This window comes from Neoarius graeffei, chromosome 16, assembly GCF_027579695.1.
Source record: "Neoarius graeffei isolate fNeoGra1 chromosome 16, fNeoGra1.pri, whole genome shotgun sequence".
In the NCBI taxonomy this organism is placed as follows: Eukaryota; Metazoa; Chordata; class Actinopteri; order Siluriformes; family Ariidae; genus Neoarius; species Neoarius graeffei.
In genome coordinates this window covers 55,389,421-55,414,131 of record NC_083584.1, presented here as the reverse complement: position 1 = coordinate 55,414,131, position 24,711 = coordinate 55,389,421, and the positions used below count along the sequence as shown (strand labels likewise).

Sequence of the window (24,711 nt, the reverse complement as noted above, 5' to 3'; positions counted from 1 at the left end):
AAAGTTAACGGAGCACAACGAGTAATATTTACATTTATTTACAGAGTAATGTACAGAGACATCAATGAGAAGAAACGTTTATATGAAAAGAAATTCGCACAGCACTTTGGCACACGACTACACTTTCTCAACATCCGCTAGGGACTGACTGATCATACTTCCGTGTTCCTCGCCGAAGTACCGCCCTCCTCATGTCTTTCAAACACTGCCTCCAATAATCCTTTATCAGCCCGGCTTCTTGTCCCTCCCACTGTCTCGTTTAGTCCCAGAGAAGCCCAGCTTCCCTGGAAGTGATGATTTTGTTGATTTTAACCAATAACAACTAGCCGAAATTGGCTGTTTAGAGCCGTCTCGTAGACTTCAACGGATACCCGGCTGCCAGTCAGTGTTGCCAGATACTGCTGACGTTTTCCATCCCAAAATATGTTCAAAACCCGCCAAAATGCACTTAAAACCGCCCAATCTGGCAACACTGCTGCCAGTCCATAGAGCCCATTGAAATAAGAAAGGTTACAGCCTGGCAGCAAAGGTGATTCTCGTAGCGAACTGCAAGTTCGTCAGACATCACTCAAATAAGTTACAGGATAGTTATGAACATAAATACAATCTTGGGCATATATTATGTTATGCAAGTTATTATTTTAATGAGAATTCAGCATCATAGACGCCGCAGTTTGGGGAGAGAATTTTAGGGGAAGCTCGGCTTCCCTTGTTGTCTCTGAGAAATCGCCCCTGCTGCTGTAATACCACATCCACGGGGAAGCTTTTCTCTCTGGTTTGGCATACAAACATCCTGCTGATGGTTTCTGGAGAGTACCTCTACTGAAGAAGAAAAGAATGAGGGGTACCATCAGATGTTAATGCCTGTAAGCAAAGGAAAACAGGTCATGTTCTCCTTCACCTTCTTCACTACAAGGCCTGTGATGTAGCTGAATACAACCTCTTTGAATTCTGAAAGGCTAGCTACATTTGGGAGGTCAGGAATAGCATTTTCAATCATATCCACTTCTATTGACTGCACTGCTGTTCATCTTGCAACATTGGCAACAGCAGGTTTCAAGTACATCAGTATTGTCTCAAAGGAGACAGCTGCCTAATGCCTGTTTTCACTTGATGCTCTAAGTGGTCCTGATGTAGTTTATAGGTGAGAAGATAAGTGTGTACTGCTGGACAGTGTACTGATCTTCTTGACTAGGAATTTGTAGATGTTGAGCACACTTATGCTACTTGCAATGAAGTCAGAGATAGGTGTCTTCTATTTTGTTATATGAAGTGGTACTATTTTGTCATACTTTTGGACCTTCAAACCACAGCGCAAAATGGTCTCAGTATTCTCTTTAGTTGATGGCTTGACTGGAGCTTTGCAACTTTTTCCAAGAGGATAGGGCTGGTTGAAGACATCAAAAGTAGCATCAAGAGTGCACAAAAATCTGCCGGTTGCAGCACTTCCTATGAATCTCAGAATTCAGTAGCATCTGCAACACTACTACTGAAAAGCTGTGCTGCCAGGTGGACTTTCATTTTCTGCTTTCTTCACTGGATGTGAGTCATCTTCCATTTGCCAAGCTGCAGGTCTTCATTCTCCTGAAGTTTACTGTGTGACTCAATATACTCCTATTTAATCTTCCTCCAATCTTCTGTCTCAAAAATCTGAAAAGAACAAAAGGGGTTTGTGGAGATGTTTTAGCATGTGACATCCAGCCAAATGTGCATGTACATTCTTGCTAGAGTTCTTGCTGATGATGTTAGATAGTGCATCACAAGTCAAAGAGGCAACTTGAACACTGACTGTGTAAAGTCTGCTATGACTGCCTCTAATGAAATGGGTCTTCTCTCATCTATCCATACTATTGATGAGGAAGTCATCATGGTTGTTCCTTGAATTCAAGGAAGACATGGCTGTGCAGCTATCGGTGAACTTGAACATGGCTCTGCAGTCCCAGCCTGGACTTGCAGTGTCAGGAGCAGACGGGGCACTGGAACTCAGTAGTCACAGCAGGGACAAACGTTGCTCTGTGGTGGCATTCACAAGCAGCTTCTGACTGTCTTCTGCACTCTTCCTCCAGGGAAGCTGACACTCTCGTTGTCAAAGCACTCCACCAAGGTCTATCTTGTGCAGTTTGAGCAAGATAAGTTGATCTAATGCCACACCACTTAAGACTGTTCTTCAGGTTGTCCTTGTAGCGCTTGTATGGTCGACCCTGTTTCCTCAGCTGTTGCCCTAGCTCTCCAAATAGCAGCTGCTTTGGTATTCAGTTGCTATCCATCCATATGATATGACTGGACCACCTTAGCTGAGACTCCAGCAGCATTGCTTCAATGGACACTGTCTTTGCTCTGTCCAGTACTTCGACGTTGGTGACCCTGTCCTGCCAGCGGATGCTGAGAATGGAGTGGAGGGCCCGCATATGGAATTTCTCCAGATGTTTCAGATGGCACTGGTATACAGTCCACCTATCCATGCATCTATCCATGCTATTAATGAGGAAGTACATGGCTGGAATTTTCCATGATGCATTAATGACTCCCACTATGAGGACCAAGGCTTCAGGGTTCTTAATCTCACCAACACTTCTTCCAACATAGCCATGGAACTGGTTTCTTCCAAAAGCTTAAAGATGAACATTTTGTGCATCCTCAAGACTGTCTCTTTCATCTTCTCTTATTTGCCTGAACAGGACTCTTCAAGGTAGTAAAAGTGCAGTGTGATTGCACACTGCTTCAGTTCTTCAATGTACAGTACTTTGTTTTTTTCCTCTTGCTGTATCTCATCTCATCTTATTATCTGTAGCCACTTTATCCTGTTCTACAGGGTCGCAGGTAAGCTGGAGCCTATCCCAGCTGACTACGGGCGAAAGGCAGGGTACACCCTGGACAAGTCGCCAGGTCATCACAGGGCTGACACATAGACACAGACAACCATTCACACCTACGGTCAATTTAGAGTCACCAGCTAACCTAACCTGCATACCTTTGGACTGTGGGGGAAACCGGAGCAAACCCACGTGGACACGGGGAGAACATGCAAACTCCGCACAGAAAGGCCCTCGCCGGCCATGGGGCTCGAACCCAGACCTTCTTGCTGTGAGGCGACAGCTCTAACCACTACACCACCGTGCCGCCCCCTGCTGCTGTATGATTCACAAAATGTGTTTTGGTGCTTCATCACTGACTCCAGCAGAAAGGCACAGACTTGATATCAGCAGCGATGTAGATGTGTATAGGACAAATGAAAATGAAACATGCAGTAATAACAAATATATACAGTACTACGTATGTACAGAGTGCTGTGAATATCTCATCTCATCTCATTATCTCTAGCCGCTTTATCCTTCTACAGGGTTGCAGGCAAGCTGGAGCCCATCCCAGCTGACTACGGGCGAAAGGCGGGGTACACCCTGGACAAGTCGCCAGGTCATCACAGGGCTGACACATAGACACAGACAACCATTCACACTCACATTCACACCTACGGTCAATTTAGAGTCACCAGTTAACCTAACCTGCATGTCTTTGGACTGTGGGGGAAACCGGAGCACCCGGAGGAAACCCACGCGGACACGGGGAGAACATGCAAACTCCACACAGAAAGGCCCTCGCCGGCCATGGGGCTCGAACCCAGACCTTCTTGCTGTGAGGCGACAGCTCTAACCACTACACCACCGTGCCGCCCCCTGCTGCCGTATGATTCACAAAATGTGTTTTGGTGCTTCATCACTGACTCCAGCAGAAAGGCACAGACTTGATATCAGCAGCGATGTAGATGTGTATAGGACAAATGAAAATGAAACATGCAGTAATAACAAATATATACAGTACTACGTATGTACAGAGTGCTGTGAATATTTACAATATTAAAGTATAAGAATAATATAAATAGTATAATGATAGTATAAAGAGTCAGTGTACTGGATACGGTAAGTACAGTTCAGTATACACTACAGACAGTATAAGCTGCCATGGACAATTCCCTTTCCTCCCACCAGAGGGCAACCTAATCCAGCTTCTGAATTTGCTCCTCTATGTTCTGACTCACTTCCTGTCCTGTTATGGGTTCCCTGTTGATTAGTCCCTATATAAGCTCTTCATTTCTGTCATTTTGTTGATACTGTAAACAATTTACAGTTCTCTTTAGTGCTCCGAGCCTTGCCTTTTCATCCTGCTGTCTATCTTTTTTTTGTTGTTGTTGTTGTTGTTGTTATTTTTCTTCTGGCTTTGCTAATTTCCCAGGCATTGTTTATTAAATATTGTCACCTCCTGAGGAAATCATAACAGTAGAAATAGCCTGAATGTGTATATTTAAAAAAAACAACAACCTGTAAGCTCATGGATGAAAATTGATTTCAGCTTGACAGAGCTGCTAAACACACTGAAAGAGTTTAGTGATATCATATTTGTTGTTTGTCATTTATTAAAATGTTAAAACTTTAACCTTTAAACATATTTTGATATATTTAGCCTTTACATGCTTGAAATGTGAAGCATGTAATGGCTAAAACATTGAAATATGTTTAAAGGTTAAAGTTTTAAAATATTCAAACTTTGCTATGATATTCCATCTACACATCACCAGGCGTGTGCACTCCACAATTGATTTGCATTTGGTTACTCCCACAAAACTCCATAAAAGGGCAAGTTCACAGAGCAGAAATCACAAAATGACAGCTAAAAAAAAAAAACAATTTTCCTGTGGCAGAAGTTGAAGTACTTTTGGCTCAGGTCTTTTATTCAGTAGCATATCCACAAGAGTCACATCACCTGAAAAGCCCAAACTATGAAGAGAAATTATGGAGGTGAATTTAGCCTCATCCATCCAACATAGTATAAATGACGTTAAAAGAGAATGGATTGACACAAAAAACTGCATTAAAAAAAAAACTAGAGCGGCAGCTACAATTATCAACACTTTAACGATCTTTTGGCCATTGCAAAAGTAGAAAAGACTGTCAATACATAAATTGTGCATGAATAATGACTCAAATGTGAGTGTGAATGGTTGTCTGTGTCTATGTGTCAGCCCTGTGATGACCTGGCGACTTGTTCAGGGTGTACCCCGCCTTTCGCCCGTAGTCAGCTGGGATAGGCTCCAGCTTGCCTGCGACCCTGTAGAAGGATAAAGCGGCTAGAGATAATGAGATGAATGAGATGAGATAATGACTCAAACTTCCACTGGAAAAAAATGAGCTGATTCCTGATTACTTAGCGTATCAGATCACATGACACCATTCCACAATTATTGACATCTTTGTCCACAGTTATCGACACCATTCCACAATTATTGACATCCAGATGCTTTTTTTAAAAATCGGTATGTGGTATTAAGTTAACAAAACATAGTTTTTATTTAAAATTTGTTTTACACAGACTTATATTTAGTAGAAAATATATTTTATATAAATATATGGATGTCGGTGTTTAAGTAAAGGAGAAAGTAATTCTAATGTTTGTAAACAAATGAACTGATAATGTTTAACCTGTCAGAAAATCTTTTGTTCCACTTTCTACCCACTTTCTAAGTACTTTCGTAGATCACATTTTGTTAATCATTCATTGTTGTTTGTATTAATTTCTAGTTTTGTAGTTTACCAATAAATGTCAACAGGCAATTAATATTCTACATGAAAATCCAGGTCAAAGGTCGCATCTCATTCCTCAAACCAAAATATAAAATGTCTACTGATATTGTAATATGTGGTAGATATTTACAACAAACTGCAAAAAAATAAAAATAAAAAAATTACAGAACATTTCATGCATTTAATTTTTTATATGCTCGGAATTTAATTCTGGTCTAATTCTATTTATTGCAATAGGATTCCAAATACTCTATAAACATTCCATTCTGTTATGTATCAGAAAAAAATTATTATAAATCACAGCACTTTTATTTTTTTAAAGTACTTCATCTACTTCAACAATGCTACACAAATATAAATCCATAACAGTTGTAAATGCCCCTTAATTCCACAGGGTGTCGCTAATGGTGGACACTGGTGAAAGTGATCACTATTATCGACACCTCACATGACTTCTCAAACGTGCGTTTAGATACAAAATGGCGACTGTCAAATGAAAAAGTAAGAAACAAAGTATGTTTCGAAAAGGAGATCATGAAATATTGATGAATTTGATAAGTAAAAACATATCCATGATCTTTCCACCATGCTTACCTGCGATGATAATGTCCGGGTTTTCCTCAAATTGCCGATCGTGCTAAAAAAAATTCCATCTCAGTTTAACGAAATTCCATCTCAGTTTAACAAAAATACAGATGACAAGATCGGGGGGGGGGTGTCTTCCGGTTGATTAATTAACCAATAATAACTGCTGTAACTGAAACTCACCTTTGTAAGATTGTTTTTTATTGGTAAATCTGAAAAGGTGTTGATAATTATGGGCTGTCGATAATTATAGCCGCCACTCTATAATTAAGTTTTTTAGAATTGAACAGATGCCATGGCAAACAGAAATGCCTTATATCCAAGTATTCAACTCTACTGTACTTCTGTTTTGTCTTTTCATTCAGGTCACTGTATGTGGACCTCTAACACACACACACACACACACACACACACACACACACACTGGTATAGCTCCTTAGTCATGACTCATCACATAACCTTCCCTTTATATGTTACGTTTGCAACCTTGAGCTGTTTTTACAGGAATGAACAAGACTTTGGTGTGACTCAGTAGAACGGAACTCACCGGAACCACATGAGCACAATCATGCTAGTCCAATTTTCTATGTGGTAATAACAGGACCAAAATTTTAATATCATTTCTGATCAAATCAAGAGCAGGACATGTGGATGGTTCAAAGCTATACTTCCCTGCTTTGAGCTCCAGTGGAGGTAAACAGGACGGTTATACAAAAGATCTCAAAGAGAGCAGCGTTCTCAAGTATCATGGTAACACGACTCACCTGTGGCTACTTGCACTGAAGTTGCACTGATGTGGGACATTAAAGGTTTAATGTAGCTCATCAGCACAGATAATCAGCTGTAAGGTGTTTTCAAGATATGGTTTTTCTATAGAAGATCACTATGTTCCTTCTACCTGCTTTTAACTAAGACTTGGTAAATTCATAAAACTGTTTGTATCCTACTCGTGCTTCTGAGTGTGTGTAAATTTACACATAAGAAGACTAAACCTGAACTTGATCAACTTCAGATCATATAATGTGCATGGATTACGTATTTATACATCTACTTTGAGATCTGGAATATTCTATGAAGTTAAAATGCTGCTTATACAGTGTTCAGCAGACGCCCTTATCCAGAGAGACGTCCAGAAGAGCTGTGGAGTCTCGATCAAAATCACATCCTCATGCTAGTTCACAAGTCAGGGATTAAGAGCACCATCGAGAACATTCAGTGAAAGCCAGTCGCTATGTCTGCGCAGAGCCGTAAGCTGTAAACAAGTGACTCAGCTGAGGAAGGTGAGCTGATTTAGTACTTGCTTCAATGTTAATATTATATATGATTAGATATTTTTATTAGCATAGAAGTGAGTCAAAAATAATTTCCATTTCTGTTTTTCAGTCTTTACGCTGAAAAAATGACATATAACATTACAGGCATTTAGCAGACGCTTTTATCCAGAGCGACGCACAACATACCCAGAGCAGCCTGTGGAGCAGTTGGGGGTTAGGTTCCTTGCTCAAGGACACTTCAGCTATTTCTGCTGGTCCAAGGAATCAATCCATCAACCTTTCAGTCTCAAAGCTGCTTCTCTAACCATTAGGCTATGGCTTCCCCATATGCTTTGGCTAGGATTTTTTTCTTCTTTTTCATGAATAATATACTATTTGTCTATTAGACTATATTCTACATATTTGTGATGCATATACAACCCATTCTAACACAATAAGCGTAGTGTTAGTTCACATATAGAATTTGATTTAACTGATCAAATTTAATGGTGTCTTATGGCGTTTTTCAATGTTGAAATGGTGTTTTTATGGAACATATTAAAAAGCAGGGTGGCACAGTGGTGTAGTGGTTAGCGCTGTCGCCTCACAGCAAGAAGGTCCTGGGTTTGAGCCCTGGGGCCGGCGAGGGCCTTTCTGTGTGGAGTTTGCATGTTCTCCCCGTGTCCACGTGGGTTTCCTCCGGGTGCTCCGGTTCCTCCCACAGTCCAAAGACATGCAGGTTAGGTTAACTGGTGACTCTAAATTGACCGTAGGTGTGAATGTGAGTGTGAATGGTTGTCTGTGTCTATGTGTCAGCCCTGTGATGACCTGACGACTTGTCCAGGGTGTACCCCGCCTTTCGCCCGTAGTCAGCTGGGATAGGCTCCAGCTTGCCTGTGACCCTGTAGAAGGATAAAGCGGCTTGAGATAATGAGATGAGATGAGATATTAAAAAGCAGGGCAATAAGGGAGACTTGAAAATGCAGGACGTTAAGTGGACCTGTTACCTAGAACACAGAGACATTTATTTATGTACTGTGCATGTTAAAAGAAATCCTGTGATATGCTGCTTCTGCAGGAAATAAACTATAACTCATTACTTACCTGTTAGTGGTGTGTCTTACTGGGATTTTTTTTTTTTTTTACTTCGCTGAACTTGGTGATGTATTTGGAAAATATTGAAGATTTTCTATTTATTGCTGTAAGAAATTAATTATAGAAAAGTTACTCAGTCCAGTCTTTTAATATATCGTCAGTTTTACTGTGTCTCCTGAGTTCATTGTCACGTCAGCACTGGATTCAGCCATGAACTCCATTTCACAGCCACAAGAGGGCCTTGGAGGCATTTTGGCTTCACTTTTAAGCCCCTGTTACAATGTCCACTCATATATCTAGTAATTAACACGTCAGGACATGGTACTGTTAAGACTAAAGATGTAACGTGGACTTGTGTCTGGGAGAGGCTACCTCTGCATGATCAGAGCTCAAGATGCATATGTTCACATCTGTACTGAGTACTTGTGATTCAATCACTGGAGACAGATGTTATGACTAGTGTGATTTTATCTCAGTCTGGTCTGTTTCTACTGTTTAACTTTCTGCTTTGCTTCATGTTTCATTACTAAATGAACTGCTTAGATGCCTTAGATTACATAACATCAACCCTTTTTTTTAATCTGAGTGAGTATGATTATGGGCGGCATGGTGGTGTAGTGGTTAGTGCTGTCGCCTCACAGCAAGAAGGTCCTGGGTTCGAGCCCCGGGGCCGGCGAGGGCCTTTCTGTGTGGAGTTTGCATGTTCTCCCCGTGTCCGCGTGGGTTTCCTCCGGGTGCTCTGTTTTCCCCCACAGTCCAAAGACATGCAGGTTAGGTTAACTGGTGACTCTAAATTGACAGTAGGTGTGAATGTGAGTGTGAATGGTTGTCTGTGTCTATGTGTCAGCCCTGTGATGACCTGGCGACTTGTCCAGGGTGTACCCCGCCTTTCGCCCGTAGTCAGCTGGGATAGGCTCCAGCTTGCCTGCGACCCTGTAGAAGGATAAAGCGGCTAGAGATAATGAGATGAGATGAGTATGATTATTAGTGGAGTTTAATTGAATCCAATCCTGTTCGTTTAACTGTAGTTTGTGTATGACGTTGTTGGTAAAGATTCTCTAATTAGAAGGTAGAAGGACAACAGCCTGCTGACATTCACTCTTGACATAGAGAAGGGCTTTGGTTTGTCTTCAGCTGGGACTGTAAGGGAAAATGAGTGCCACATCAAACAGGCCCTCACACACACACATAGACACCGACACACACACACACACACACACTGCTTGGAAAGCAGACCTTCTCCAAGCATTACGTATTACAGTAAAGGAAACAGGAGCCTGTGATTATATTTGTTCTGCATTGATTAGGGTGACAGTTGGGCTTGAGCAAAGCCAGGCCTGGTCTTGTTACCTGATGACTGTGTATGACTCACTGGAGCTATGCCTTGAGGCCTTTCTGATCCTGAGGCTACATTTTCAACAAGAAATTGGGATATGAAAGAAGCATGCATAGACAAGGCAAATGTAAGATGAACTACATCTCTGTTGAAATATGTGTGATGTGATATCTGATTTGTTGGTTGGTGCTGTATGTTCGTGATTCCCATAAGAATCATGGAGAGTACTGATTGTGTGCTGTGTTCAGGTCACTCTGTTAGCACAGTGGATGAATTTTCACAAATCGCAAACAGAACGTGATCACGTTTAAGTTTCCGTGTTTGCTCCTAAAAACAACAGTTTCTTTTCTCACTCATGATTTCCCAGCAATATTCAGTGTCATATTAATGAGAACTGCAACATAGAAGTAGTGGAGTCAGCAAACATTACACTCCACATCCCAGAATGCAGTGCAATTACTGTATACAGTATGACACAGACATTGAGTTACAAGCACAGTGGTGTTGGCAGCACTATTATCATTTAAGGTGGAGCTTTGGAATCTTATCTCTTTGAGGCAGAGTAAGGAGGTGAAAGAGCTGGACAGTCTAAAATAAATCTAGAGTGCTGCTACACCAGTTTGTTTGGGTGTTGACGAATCCATTACTGTGGTTGTGTCTCCCTATAATATATGCATGTGTAAATGCAAGCTATCCTCAGAAGTGTATGATTAATATGCTAGTTAGCTACTACAGTCATGTTAGTCTGGTAATTACATGTATATTACAGTATATTTCACTTGAAATGGGTCGGATGCAGTGCTTTAAGTGGGCCAGTACATACCGGTACGCAGTACCGCCACTTCTAGATTTTAACCCCCGGCATACCGGGACTTTTTACAGCATACCGGGATTTCTTACAAGCTCACAGTACCCTTTCCTGCCCTCTCCATATTAGAGTGTCTCTTGGCAATTCATTATGAGATTTAAACTACATTACCCAGGGTGCACTACACGATGCTCACCTCTCTCAACGCTTGTGATGCTCACTCGCTTGTTCACGGAGAAGTCGGAAACAACAAACGGGAAAATCAAAGAAACAAAAACAGGACAGTCATGTTGGCATGGCTACAAAAAAGCACAAAGAGAATGAGAGTCGAAACAGAGTCGTATGATGACACAGCTCTTCAACAGTCAAATTCTACCATGGCAGAAAATGCAGGTGGGGAGCGGCAAGCTAACACTAGCGCGTCTGCTAACAGCGAAGAGCCTGTTGCTATAGCAACACCTGTTGTGACCGATACTCCAGCCAACTGTGACATTAACAATAACCCCCTTCAACATGAATGGCCAGACTGTTGGTCAAAGGATCAAGTATAGCATTTTTGCTGACAGAACGACTCGCTTATTTGTAAAGACAAAAAGCTTGGGTGTAAGATATGTAGCCGCCCAACTCATATGCCAACAGGTGAATATGGAGAATACTGGCACTTATTTTTTTTCCACTTAAAGCACTGGTCGGATTGTCAAGTGGTCAGTTTTTTTCTCTATTTCTCCATGCTCCTTCCTCCATCCTCGGCTATTGTCGTAATCAGTCTCTAATTCATATGTAAAATTTGAATAATGTTAAAATTGCCATCCATGTAAGGTAGCTTCATCAGTAGCTCAGGCCCAATGTGTTAGGGTGGGTGGAGATATGTTGAAGTTAGGATCCACAAGCAGAACACAGACAGTAATCCAATAAATAATATGATTTAATTCAGGGGGAAAAGGGCGTGGCAAAAAGGTAAACAAACAGGACTAAAAACAAATGGCAAAGATAGTCTGGACAAAATAAGACAAACAACTTGACAAAAACATGAGACAAGCAAAGACAAAAACACTGGTGCAAAAAACCATGAACAAGAAAAGACCCTTAGTGCAAGAAACCATGAATCTGAAATAACCCTTAGTGAAAAAACACCATGAACCAGAAAAGTGCTAGTGCAAAAACCATGAACAAGAAAAAGTCACTAGAGTGAATAACCATGAACAGTAAGAGAGGCACAGAAATGGCTAAAGAAGCAAACAAAACATTCTGGCAAAGTCTGAGTCTGAAAACGGCTTATTTATACGCAGTAGTGAAAACCAGGAAGTGAATACGGGTGAGAGGGAATTCCTGTCCCGGATCCGGATCGGCGCTGACAAGAGAGATCCATAATCTCCAGAGTAGATGTCCAGGGCGGAGCATGACAGTACCCCCCCCCCCCCAACGAGCGCCTCCAGGCGCTTTAAGAAGAGCATCCGGGTGTTGCCGGTGGAACTAGAGACCAGAGGTTTAAGCTGTGACATGTGGGGTGGATGCATCACATGGTGAGTGGTAGTGCCAGTCTGACGGAACATGGGTTGATTACCTTTTTGATGAGGAAGGGTCCTAGGTACCTGGGAGCCAGCTTGCAGGAGACAGTTCTGAGTGGCAGATGGCGTGTGGAGAGCATGACTCGTTGCCCCACCCGGTAAGTGGGCGCCTTAGAGCGGCATTTGTCGGCCTGCCTCTTGGATGCTAGGGTGGAGCGAATGAGTTTTCTCCAGGCCAATGCCCACGTCCTCCTGCAGCGGCGTATAAAGATCTGGGCAGAGGGTACGGCGACCTCCTCCTCTTGGTTGGGTAATAGTGGTGGTTGGTAACCTAGGGAGCACTGGAAGGGTGAGAGACCTGTGGCAGATGAAGGAAGAGTGTTATGAGCATACTCAATCCAGGGTAGGTACTTACTCTAAGAACTGGCATCCCTGGACCCCATGCACCTGAGTGCAACCTCCAAAGCCTGGTTTGCCCATTCTGCCTGGCTGTTGGTCTGTCGGTGGAAGCCTGAGGAGAGACTACAGGTGGCCCTGATGAGTTTGCAGAAAGCCCTCCAGAATTGCCCAGTGAACTGAGGACCCTGGTCAGAAACAATGTCAGTGGGCAGTCCATGTAGATGGAAAATGCGCTGGATGAGTAGTTCAGCGGTTTCTTTGGCTAAGGGGAGCTTGGGCAGAGGGATGAAATGAACAGTCTGGGAGAAATGGTCAATGACAGTGAGAATGCATGTGTTGCCACCTGAATTGGGGAGTCCTGTGACGAAGTCCAGGGCGATGTGAGACCAAGGTAGATGTGGAGTCAGGAGGGGTCTTAGCAAGCTGGCAGGGGGTCGATTGGTTGTCTTGTTCTGGGAGCATGTGTTGCAGGCTGCCACGAACTCCTGGATATCCTACTTGATGGATGGCCACCAAAAGCGCTGCTGGATGAGTGCCAGGGTTTGGGCGGCTCCCGGATGACAGGCCAGCTTGGAGCTATGACCCCACTGCAGCACCTGGGTTCGCACAGGACCAGGAACAGACAGATGGTTAGGAGGAATGTTGTTGGGGTTACCTTCACTGGGGTCCTGCTCCAGGGCCTTCTGCACGAGCGTCTCAACCTCTATAATGGTGGCTCCCACCAGGCAGCATGGAGGAAGGATGGTCTCGGGTGGCTTGGACTCCTCTTGGTGGGAGGAGAACATCCTGGACAGGGCATCAGGTTTGCCATTCTTGGAGCCTGGGCGGTAGGAAAGCGTGAAGTTGAACCGGGAGAAGAAGAGAGACCAATGGGCTTGACAGGAATTAAGGTGTTTGGCGGACTTGAGGTACTCCAGATTCTTATGGTCGGTCCAGACTAGGAAGGGGAACTCTGACCCCTTGAGCCAGTGCCTCCACTCCTCCAAGGCTAGTTTAACAGCCAGTAGTTCTTGGTCACTGATGTCATAATTCCGTTTGGCTGGGGATAGCTGGTGGGAGAAGAAGGAGCATGGGTGGACCTTGTTGTCACTGGCCCTCTGGGAAAGTATAGCTCCAACCCCTGACTTGGAAGCGTCGACCTCGACAATAAACTGCTTGGTTGGATCGGGTATGGTGAGAATGGGTGCTGTGGTAAACCTGTGCTTGAGCATGGAAAAGGCTTTCTCTGCTTCCTCCCCCCACTTGAATTGGGTCTTGGTCAAGGTCAGGGCTGAGAGAGGTCCGACCACCATGCTGAAGTTGCAAATGAAGCGCCTGTAGAAGTTGGCGAATCCTAGGAAGCGCTGGAGCTTTCGTCTCGAAGATGGGGTGGGCCAATTGGCAACTGCCTCAAGCTTGAGGGGGTCCATCTGGATCCTTGCCAGGGAAATGATGAACCCCAGAAATGAGACAGAGCTCTGGTGAAATTCGCTCTTTTCTGCTTTGACAAACAACTTGTTCTTTAGCAGGTGCTGGAGGACCTGCCGGACGTGACCCCGATGTTCCTCCAGGGAGCGGGAGAAGATCAGGATGTCATCCAAGTACATGAAAACGAAGATGTTTAGGAAGTCCCTTAAGACGTCATTAACGAGTGCCTGGAAGACTGCGAGCGCGTTGGTCAGGCCAAAAGGGACCATGAGGTACTCGTAGTGATCAGTGGTGGTGTTTAAGGCTGTCTTCCACTCATCCCCCTCCCTGATCCTGACAAGATGGTATGCATTGCGTAGATCTAGCTTGGTGAATACCTTGGCTCCCTGGAGTAGTTCAAAGGCCGTGGTCATGAGCGGTAGTGGGTAGCGGTTCTTGACCGTGATGGCGTTGAGACCCCGATAGTCAATGCAGGGGTGGAGTGACTTGTCCTTCTTTTCAATGAAGAAGAACCCCCCCTTGCTGGGGAGGAGGAAGGGTGGATGATCCCAGCTGCCAGCAATTCGGTGATGTACTTTTCCATGGCTTGTCTTTCGGTGGGAGAAAGAGAGTAAAGGCGTCCCTTGGGTGGCGCTGTCCTGGGCAGGAGGTCAATACCACAGTCGTAGGGTCTGTGAGGAGGGAGGGACACTGCTCGGGTCTTACTGAAAACTAGCTTAAGGTCCAGATATTCCGGAGGCACGTGAGAGAGGTCGGGAAACTCGCTGGCTGAGGGCTGTGGTGGTTTGGCGGGAGGCAGAGCGGAGTTCAGACAGGAGGCCAGGCAGGAAGAACTCCAGCCTAGGATGGTGTTATTAGTCCAGTTAAGTCCAGTCCGGAACTCGATGGCATAATCCGAGGTAGACTGGGACCCCTGCCGCAGCTCCATGAGCTCTCTGGCCGCTTCCCAGCCAGACAGAGAACAGTCGAAAATTCACCTCATCTCCTCGGAGAAATCCTTGAAACTGGAACAAAAGGGTGCATTGGCATCCCAGACTGCTGTTCCCCACGCTCTGGCCTTGCCAGTGAGGAGTGTTATTGTATATGCTACCTGGGAGCATTTGTGGGGAAGGCCAGAGGTTGCAGCTCTAGGGTCAATGAACATTGAGACAAAAACGATCTGCAAGTACCTGGTTCTCCATCATAGGGCTGAGGCGCTGGAAGTCTCGGTTCGTGGAGAAAGACAGTGGCAGGAGCTGAAGTAGGAGACAGCTGAGCAGGGGTAGGCATGGTTTGACAGTGTTGCATCTGCGTGGTGAGAAGGTTGAGTGCATTGGACAGGGTGGCAAGGTTCTGGGTAATTTGTTGTAGGTCTTGTTGGTCGGTCCCGAGGAAAGTCCCCTGCTGCTGGATGGCCATTCTCAGATGGGCTAGTTCCGCTGGATCCATGTTGGCCAGAACATACTCTTAGGGTGGGTGGAGGTATGGTGAAGTTAGGATCCACAAGCAGAACACAGACAGTAATCCAATAAATAATATGATTTAATTCAGGAAAAAAGGGCGTGGCAAAAAGGTAAACAAACAGGACAAAAAACAAATGGCAAAAATAGTCCGGAAAAAATTAGACAAACAACTTGACAAAAACATGAGACAGGCAAAGACAAAAACGCTGGTGCAAAAAACCATGAACAAGAAAAGACCCTTAGTGCAAGAAACCATGAATCTGAAATAGCCCTTAGTGCAAAAAACACCATGAACCAGAAGAGTGCTAGTGCAAAAACCATGAACAAGAAAAAGTCACTAGAGAGAATAACCATGAACAGTAAGAGAGGCACAGAAACGGATAAAGAAGCAAACGAGACGTTCTGGCAAAGTCTGAGTCTGAAAACAGCTTATTTATACACAGCAGTGAAAACCAGGAAGTGAATACGGGTGAGAGGGAATTCCTGTCCCGGATCCGGATCGGCGCTGGCGTGAGAGATCCATAATCTCCAGAGTGGATGTCCAGGGCGGAGCATGACACAATGCTTAACATCATCAGTCCAACTACCAACACATGCTGCTGTCACTGTCAACCGCAGACACACCGAGTCTCTATGACTTGATGGCAGAAAACACAAATCCATCACCAGATTCGTGAGCCTTATAAACTGAGGCTTTTGCCTTCCTCAGGGTAAGTGTGAGTCAGCTGCACTTGCCACAACAAATCATACACCATCTATAATTACTTGAGTTTGTATCATTCTCTGTCCAGTCAACTACTCCGTGAGTGAACAGAACTGGGATTACGCAGCGGAAGCTTATTAAACGCTAGTAGCTACAGTATTTGCCTGTTAGATCATGTTAGCATTCTTCAGTGAATGATTTAAAGTAAATCGAGCAACTGATGACTTGCTCCGGAGTAAATAACACCCTGGGCTTGATGCAGATTGATGGAGATAGTGTGGTATCCAGTACAGGAATATAGAAATATGTGTTCTTAAAGGGTACTTTGGTAAAGGCAGTGGTTTTATAACATACCATGGCAAAGGAAATGAATATTCTGTATTTGTGCATTCAAATCATACAATATTCATCTCCATAAGCTCAGTGTGGCTGCTTTTCTCAAATGCTAGCACATGTTACATGTAACTGTATGAGAAGTGGCCACTTTTAAAAAGTGCTACCATCAAAGGAAATGTTCCAGCCAATCAGGTCGCATGTTTATAAAACCAGTATGAGTGGCAGAGGGAAAAATTATTGTTACTAAGCAATTATGAAGAGTTTATGACATGTTGAGTTGAAAATATTTCAACACTGCAACAAAAATAAAACTCCTGGGAGATTCAATTGTATGAGATGTGATGGATGAAAACAGAGTAAATATATCCGATTATCGTTAGCACAAAATTTTGTCATTGTGTCCCAATAGCATGGTTTCCATATATATTTTCAGGGCTCCAGGATTAATGTGCTAGGTAGGTTAACTAGTTGTGTATCCTTGACTTGCAAGTGACGTCAAAGCAAAATAGAAACCTGGATGTTGGCCATGTTGGTAGATATACAAATGCGGGGTCAAGCGACATTCCATACAAAACATAGTCACGCGGGCGCAACTCTCTTTGTGTTTCCACTGCTTTACGCGTTCTTTTAGCTATGCCATATCTTTGTGCTGTATATGGTTGTGGTCACAACAGTACTCGTGACTGTGGCACGTTCTGATTTTTTAGAATTCTGTCCGTGATTCAGAAAGAGGGCGAGGAAACTCTGAGACTTAGTACGCAGAGGAGACGAGCATGGCTGAACAACATCGGCAGGACTGATCTAACAGAGGCTATAACCAAAACAGCTTATGTTTGCAGTAATCATTTTATCTCAGGTGAGATTCAAAAGCATTCTCAGTAATATCATGGAAGAATTTTATTTCATGTTGCTAGAATTTTGCTATAAAATGAGTGTACTCTTGTTGTGGTTCATTCGGTCGTTGTTATCATTTTAACACGTATATTACCATTTCGCTTCTAGAAGCGCCAGCAAAATTATACAATAGGCACAATCCAGACTGGGCACCCACTCAGAAAATGGGGTATGTTTCGTCCAAGGTCGGACTTGATTCTTAGGCAGCCAAACCAGATAGAATGCGATATCTCGGTACTCAATGGTCGGAAGAAGCGTCTTATCCAGTGGCGGCTCCTGAATTTTTTTTCAGGGGGGGCAATTTTCCCCCGTTATGTCTACACGGACCGTAAATGTCCACAGGACTGAAGTAAATTGACCTAGGTAGCAAATCAATTGGCCGAACTTGTTTTTGCCTGGTAAATTCAGATATCGATATAGACAATATCTCTTCTCTCCATTAGGTGGCAACACCAAAGTTAAAGGTGGCAAACTAAGGTAGCCTAGTAAACTAGACCCACCCGGCTAGCGGCCAAAAATATTTTTGCCTACGAGTGGCAAATATTCACATTTAGTCTGGCTTGCCAGGCTAAAACTAAGGAAGATTCATTGTGAAGCCTTCAAAGCAAAACATTTGGCATCACAATCAATTAATATTACATTACTCATTTGTTTTCTCATATTATTCCAGTATTCTATAATAAGTAGACACAAATTCTTAATTATAAACATATTCTAATTTCTTCAATTCTAAAGAATGCAATTAAAGTGGCAGGATATAAATCCAAAAGTGTTTATTTAAGTTTTGAAAAAGATGAAGAAAAGCATAACCATCAAACAAACATGTGCAGCTTAATTATGTGTTTTTTTTATATGGAATTGCACCATTTTAACAACAAATAATTCTAAATAAATTCTGCAGTTTTTTTTCCCAAGAATTCCTCCAGAAAGCCATGCCTTAAAAGGAAATTTAAAGTATTACAAGCATGTCAATGAACACAAAAGGCTTTAGTTATTTAGCTATATACACACAAGGTTACACAAGGTTTTGTAGTCAGTGCAACTTGGCTTAACAAGTTGGAAAAAAGGTAAGGTGCTGCTGGCTCCAATGAACACATACTGTACAATATATAAAAACTGAAAATATACTTAATTTACACCAAGTCAGAGAGAACTTGAGGCTACTGAAATATTCCAAGCATGGCAATGTTAAACTGCCATTGGTAAAACAAAAACATGGCAATGTTAAACTGCCATTGGTAACACACACACACACACACACACACACACACACACACACACACACACACACACACACACAAAAAACAACTTTTGCCTAGTAAATTCAAATATCAGATATCACTGTACCGTCTGCTGTGCTACTTCCAGGGTGGAAGAGAACGCAAGGGTAGCAAAAAAGAGCATTGACTACATCACAGCCAGCTCGCCAAGTTTTGCGGTGGTACCAGTTCTTGTTAAAACCTCTTGAGGAGGTCTTCTCCCCCTTCGTAGACACTTGCTTGATGTTTAAATTCGGTCTAGGAGGTCCTAGCTGTTTGATTGCCGTTTTCTCCTCATTGGTACGACGACTAAAGGGAACTTCTTTCAGAGACGCTATCGTATTGTTGCACTCAACACTCGCCGCCATCTTCATAGAATGTTCACACATTTCCCGCGCAAGTTGTGTTTTCCAGCCCAAAATTATGTTCAAAACCCGCCAAAAGCACTTAAAACCAATCTGGCAACACTTGCGCGGCGCAACAGGCGTATGACGTAAGCACGCTGCTTGTGCGAGCACATAAAACCCAATAGAAAATGCATTGGGAGCAGGATTTTCGAAAAAAAAACGTACGTACCATTAGTGTCAATGGGAGATTTTGGGGCAAATCTGAACCTGACAGAAATCGCCCCAAAAGGGCGTGGCTACACCAGGCGCGACCTTAGCCTGATTGGACAATGACATTACTGTTGGTAGTAGGAGTAGATTAAAAAAAAAAATCTCCCTCCCTGTTTGGGAGTGCGTCGCCCAAATTGCCCCTATTAACGAGCCGCCAGTGGTCTTATCTTCAGAAAAGTTTGACTTTTTTAAATAATATGGGTCAAAACCACACATATCTATCTTCTCTTTGTATCAAATCTTCGTTTGACCATTCAAATCGTGGTAATACTGAGAAAATTCAGCATTGTTTATACTGTAGACACGCTTTCAGCGGCTGCCATCCTAGTTGCTTTGTATATCCACCATCATGGCTGACGCTCATGAGGTAGCACATTTTTATCACATGGTTGCAAGTCATCTATTGTGGATTGGGGGGGACATGCTCACCCCCAACCCCCACCCATGCCTCTCATTTGAAAAAGCCCCCGTTTATCCACTACATACTTGTGCCAATAGAGCAGCGACATGATTCTAAGTAGCGTTAGCTTCAAATAAAGGATGTGTCAGTCAGACATTCATTTACTTTTACCAATCAATAAAACACATTTCTAATCATAACCAGACTGCATTCTTTCCACTCTACTGGTTTATTTCCAGGTTACATGTACCTAGTAAGCTAGCTTCTGGACTAGTTGGACATGTTTCAACAGGTTTAGATGATGTATTTGTGAAACGGTAACATATAAAGACTGAGCAATGTGAGGTGGTGTACAATGTGTTTGTATCTTATAAAATTACTCTGTCAATCACACTGTAGCCTTCTGGGCTTTTACACCTTGACAACAATTTTATAAAATTTACAGCAAGTAGTAGGTGAGCATTGTGTGCGTAGATCCCTTCTGTTTTTGTTTGTTTGTTTGTTTGTTTGTTTGTTTGTTTGTTTGTTTGTTTGGTGGTACAGCCTCAGGTATCTGTAACCATGTGTTTTTAAATAAATGTTTTAGATAGAAAGAAAAAAATTCAGGAGTTCTCTGTGTTTCATCTGATATCCATCTTTTGTTACAGATAGAATTCAATGGGAATGAACTCAGCGGGTTTCACGTATTGCATCCATAAAAACATGACGCAAGCATTTTTAATGCTCTAGTTCTATTTTTTTAGTGCACAAATGAGACATAATAGAAATCCACAAACAAAAATGTTGTCACATTAAAACATCATATTCAAAGACTCAGAAATTGCTACTGTGTGACATTGATGTATTTCCGTGCCATTCTTTAAGCCATGAAGTTGAAGCTAGCATTTTAAGTGAGATAAAATATTATTACAAACTTATGTGCACATATTTATCGCTTATTTGCTCTTGAAATGTCCGTGGCACAGCTGAAGTAGAAAAACTGTTGACATTGTTGCATGCCCCAGGCACTAACTGAAGGCCAGACTTATAAATGATTCCTCAGTGGCCGTGTACCTGAAAGAAAAGAAACACAAACATTAATTAGCACTTTTTTTGTACAACTAAGGAATGCAAATCTTGGTGGAAGAAAAGAGTTAGAGGGATGTATTCCATCAGACTCAGAAGACTCTTATCCCCAGTGGGTCTGCAGTGATGTGGCAGAGGGAGTGGAAGTATGGCCAGGTCATGGCGTTTCTTCTACCTCATTTACAACCATGATGGTAAGATTAAACATCTCAACCATAACTGCAGTACATTACAGTCACAAATGTCATTGAAAATCATTATGGTGCTAAGAAAATATAAAATATTATGTTCTCATGCAGCAGTACGGTGGTGTAGTGGTTAGCACTGTCACCTCACAGCAAGACAGTCCTGGGTTCAAGCCCAGCACGGGGGCCTTTCTGTGTGGAGTTTGCATGTTCTCCCTGTGTCTGTGTGGGTTTCCTCTGGGTGCGCTGGTTTCCCCCACAGTCCAAAAGACATGCAGGTTAGGCTAATTGGTGGCTCTAAATTGACCGTAGGTGTGAATGTGAGTGTGAATGGTCATTTGTCTCTATGTGTCAGCCCTGCGATGACCTGGCGACTTGTCCAGGGTGTACCCTGCCTCTTGCCCATAGTCAGCTGGGATAGGCTCCAGCCTGCAACCTGTACAGGATAAGCAGCTACAGATAATGGATGGATGTTATCATGCAGTTCTACCCTAAGAAGCCGTTTGCAGTCCTGAGAACAAGAACAGGAACCACTGCTTCAAGAGGATGTAATAGAGGACAACATGACATCTGATGACACTACCATAAACCAGTCTAGGAGTAGCGCCTGTGCACCAACATCCACACAGTCTGCCCCAAGGCCAGCGAAGACCCTCTGCCACAAATGTGGAGGAGAGACTATTAAGGTTGTCAGAACAACCCACACGAGCACCAGTTGCAGTGCCACGCCAGGGAGAGGAAATGTTTCATTTTGCTCTCAGCAGGAGAAATAATGCAGCCAGTTTTCTTCTGCAAACAACTGAGAAAAACTCATGAGTTTCACATCAACATGTACAGTAGACTGAATTTGCTTCACCCTTTGAATTGTCTGATTTGATTAATTTTTAAATAAACCTGCATTTGCATGTGTCATTCCCAACCCTGACAATTAGTGGTAATGTTGCTTATTTTTTTGGCTATTTCTAGAAATTGAGAATAAAATAAGACAACTTGAAGCTTGAATGGGTGGGACAGTGCTGCAGTGGTTGGCACTGATGCCACACAGCAAGAAGGTTCTGGATAAAGGGATAGGCAGTATAGATAACAAATGGATGGATGGATGGATGGATGGATGGATGGATGGATGGATGGATGGATGGATGGAGCTTGAATTGAGTTTTTAAAAAATCTAGAAATAGTGTTAATTTGTCATGTGACATTCCCATAATGAGAAATACTAAATACACATGCCTTCAGTCAAGATATTTTAACTTTCACATTCATTTCTGCCACTGAATTAGTTATCAAAATCTGAGTAATCATAGATATTAGAATAATAGTTCAAATAAATAATTTGAGATAAATAAATGAATTTGCAGGGATGGCACAGTGGTGCAGGGGTTATCGCTGTCACCTCACAGCAAGAAGGTTCTGGGTTCAAACCTTGCAGCTGACTGGTGCCTTTCTGTGTGGAGTTTGTATGTTCTCCTTATGCCTGCGTGGGTTTCCTCTAGGTGCTCCGGTTTCCTCTCATAGTACAAAATGTGCAGATTAGGTCAGCTGGCTCGGCCTCATCTGGAAACAAGGGGCATAACTCCCATTTCAGGGCATAGGTGTATGCTATAAAGACTTATATCACTGTCCACAAAAACTCAAATGTATGTCATCATTTCTTTGCAGGTGATGCCCTTTGAAAATCAGTAGGAATGGACAAGAAAAAATGGACAAGAAAGAAGCCAAAGCTGTGATCAAGTATCTGCATAAAAAAGAGTGACTCCCAAGGAAATCTATGAAGACATGGTTAACACACTTAGTGAGGACTCCCCTTGCTATTCAGCTGGAAAGAAGTGGGTTGCTGATTTCAAGCGGGGCAAGGAAAACACCCATGGTTGGGACACCCAAAATCAGCGACCATGGACGATCAAGTGGAGGCCATTTGCCGCATGGTCATGAATGATAGACATGTGACTCTTCAACACATAGCAAAAACCATGGACATCAGTGTTGCCTCATTTCACACTGTTTTGCCTGTCATCTTGGGGATGAGCAAACTGTCTGCAAGATGGGTGCACCGAATGTTGACACCAGATCAAAAGCTTAACAGACTGCAAAGTTCAAGGACACTTTTGGCTCATTTTCAGGCTGATCCAGCCAAATTCCTCAGGAGATTTCTGACCCAGGATGAGACATGGGTTCACCACTGTGATCCCAAATCAAAGAATCAAAGCAAACAATGGAAACATACCAGTTCTCTGCCTCCCAAAAAGTTCACACAAATGGCATTTGTCGGCAAGGTGATGGCTTCTGTGTTTTAGGACAGTGAGGGACTGCTCATAATTGACTTCTTGCAAAAAGGGTCAAACCATTAATGGGGACTACTACGCATCAGAATTGTGATAACTGAAATAAGTAATCAAAGAAAAAAGAGAGGAAAGCTTCAAGCTGTCATGCTGTTGCTTCAGGACAATGCACCCATCCACACAGCACAGGTGGCAGTGGCAGAAGCAACCAAATGTGGCTTTGAACTGTTGCCCCATGGACCTTACTCACCTGACCTGGCACCATCTGACTTCTATCTGTTTCCCAAACTGAAATCCTACTTGCATGATCACCATTTTCAGAGTGATGATGAAGTCATCCATAGGAAACAACACATGGCCCTATCATGGACTATTTTGTTAATTGGTGTCAGGAAGCTATGTTGGAACTAAATGTGTCTAAAACCAAGGACATGTGTATTGATTTTAGACACATCATCTGCAACCCAACTACAACTAAGATTAACGGGCAGGACATTGAAATTGTTCATCAATACAAATACCTGGGTTCCATTATTGATGACAAATTGACTTTTACCAGTAACACAGACATGTTGTGCAAGAAAGGGCAGCAGCGCTTATACTGTCTCAGGAAGCTGGCAAGGTTTCATGTTGACAAGTCTTTAATGACCATGTTTTATAGATCTTTCATTGAATCCATACTTACTTTCTCTGCTATCTGTTGGTATGCATTTCTCAATGTGAAAAACAAAAATGCCATTTCTAAGATCATTAAGGTATGCAGTAATGTAACTGGTGTTCAACAGAAAAGTATGACTGCATTGTATGAAGAGCAGGTAATCAGGAAAGCTGAATCTATTTTGGATAATTACACCCATCCTCTGCACAGTGAATTTCAGCTTTTGCCTTCTGGCTCCCGTTTTAAATATCCATTAGCCCGGACCAACAGGTACAAGCACTCTTTTATACCTTCTGCTGTTCAGCTGCTAAACTCTACTAGGAAACACAGATAGCCATATGCCAGGTTGTGTACTCATTTTTAGGTATCTTAACAGTGGGCTTTTCATTTCCCCACTGCATCTATTTCATTATTTTAATTTTTACACTATGCACCCACTCCTCCATTGAATCTTATTTATTATTTTTAACCTTTTGTGTGTTTCTTTACATTGTCTTGTGGAAGTGTGAGTGTTGTGCGTACGTGTGTACTATTACTGCAAAACAATTGCCCAAGCTGGGACAAATAAAAGCTACTTGACTTGACTTGACTTGGATCTGGAGGCTCAAGATGTGACCTTCTTTCGTAAAGGGATAGTGAAGCTTGAACATTGGTGGACCAAGAGCATTGAGGTTAAAGAAGACCATGTAGAAAAATAACGCAAGAACCGTCTTTCTCCTGTGACATTTTCTGGGTGAGGCAGAGAACTTTTTGAAGTACCCTCATAAATCCCCCATAGGTGTGAACGGTTGTTCGTCTCTGTGCAGCCCTGAGATAGATTGGAGAACTTCCCAGAGAAAACCCCACCTCTTGCCCAAAGTCAACTGGGATTGACTCCAGCTCACCTGCAACCATGATGAATTGCTG

At 42.9% G+C, this 24,711-nt stretch overlaps 1 long non-coding RNA gene across 1 annotated transcript; it reads left to right on the top strand.

Moving 5' to 3' along the window:
- Nucleotides 1-6,726: 6,726 nt before the first annotated feature.
- Nucleotides 6,727-24,378, top strand: LOC132900874 (uncharacterized). Its single transcript, XR_009656814.1, has 3 exons — nucleotides 6,727-7,441; nucleotides 20,724-20,877; nucleotides 22,528-24,378. It is a non-coding gene; the product is annotated as an uncharacterized LOC132900874 (long non-coding RNA).
- Nucleotides 24,379-24,711: the final 333 nt, after the last annotated feature.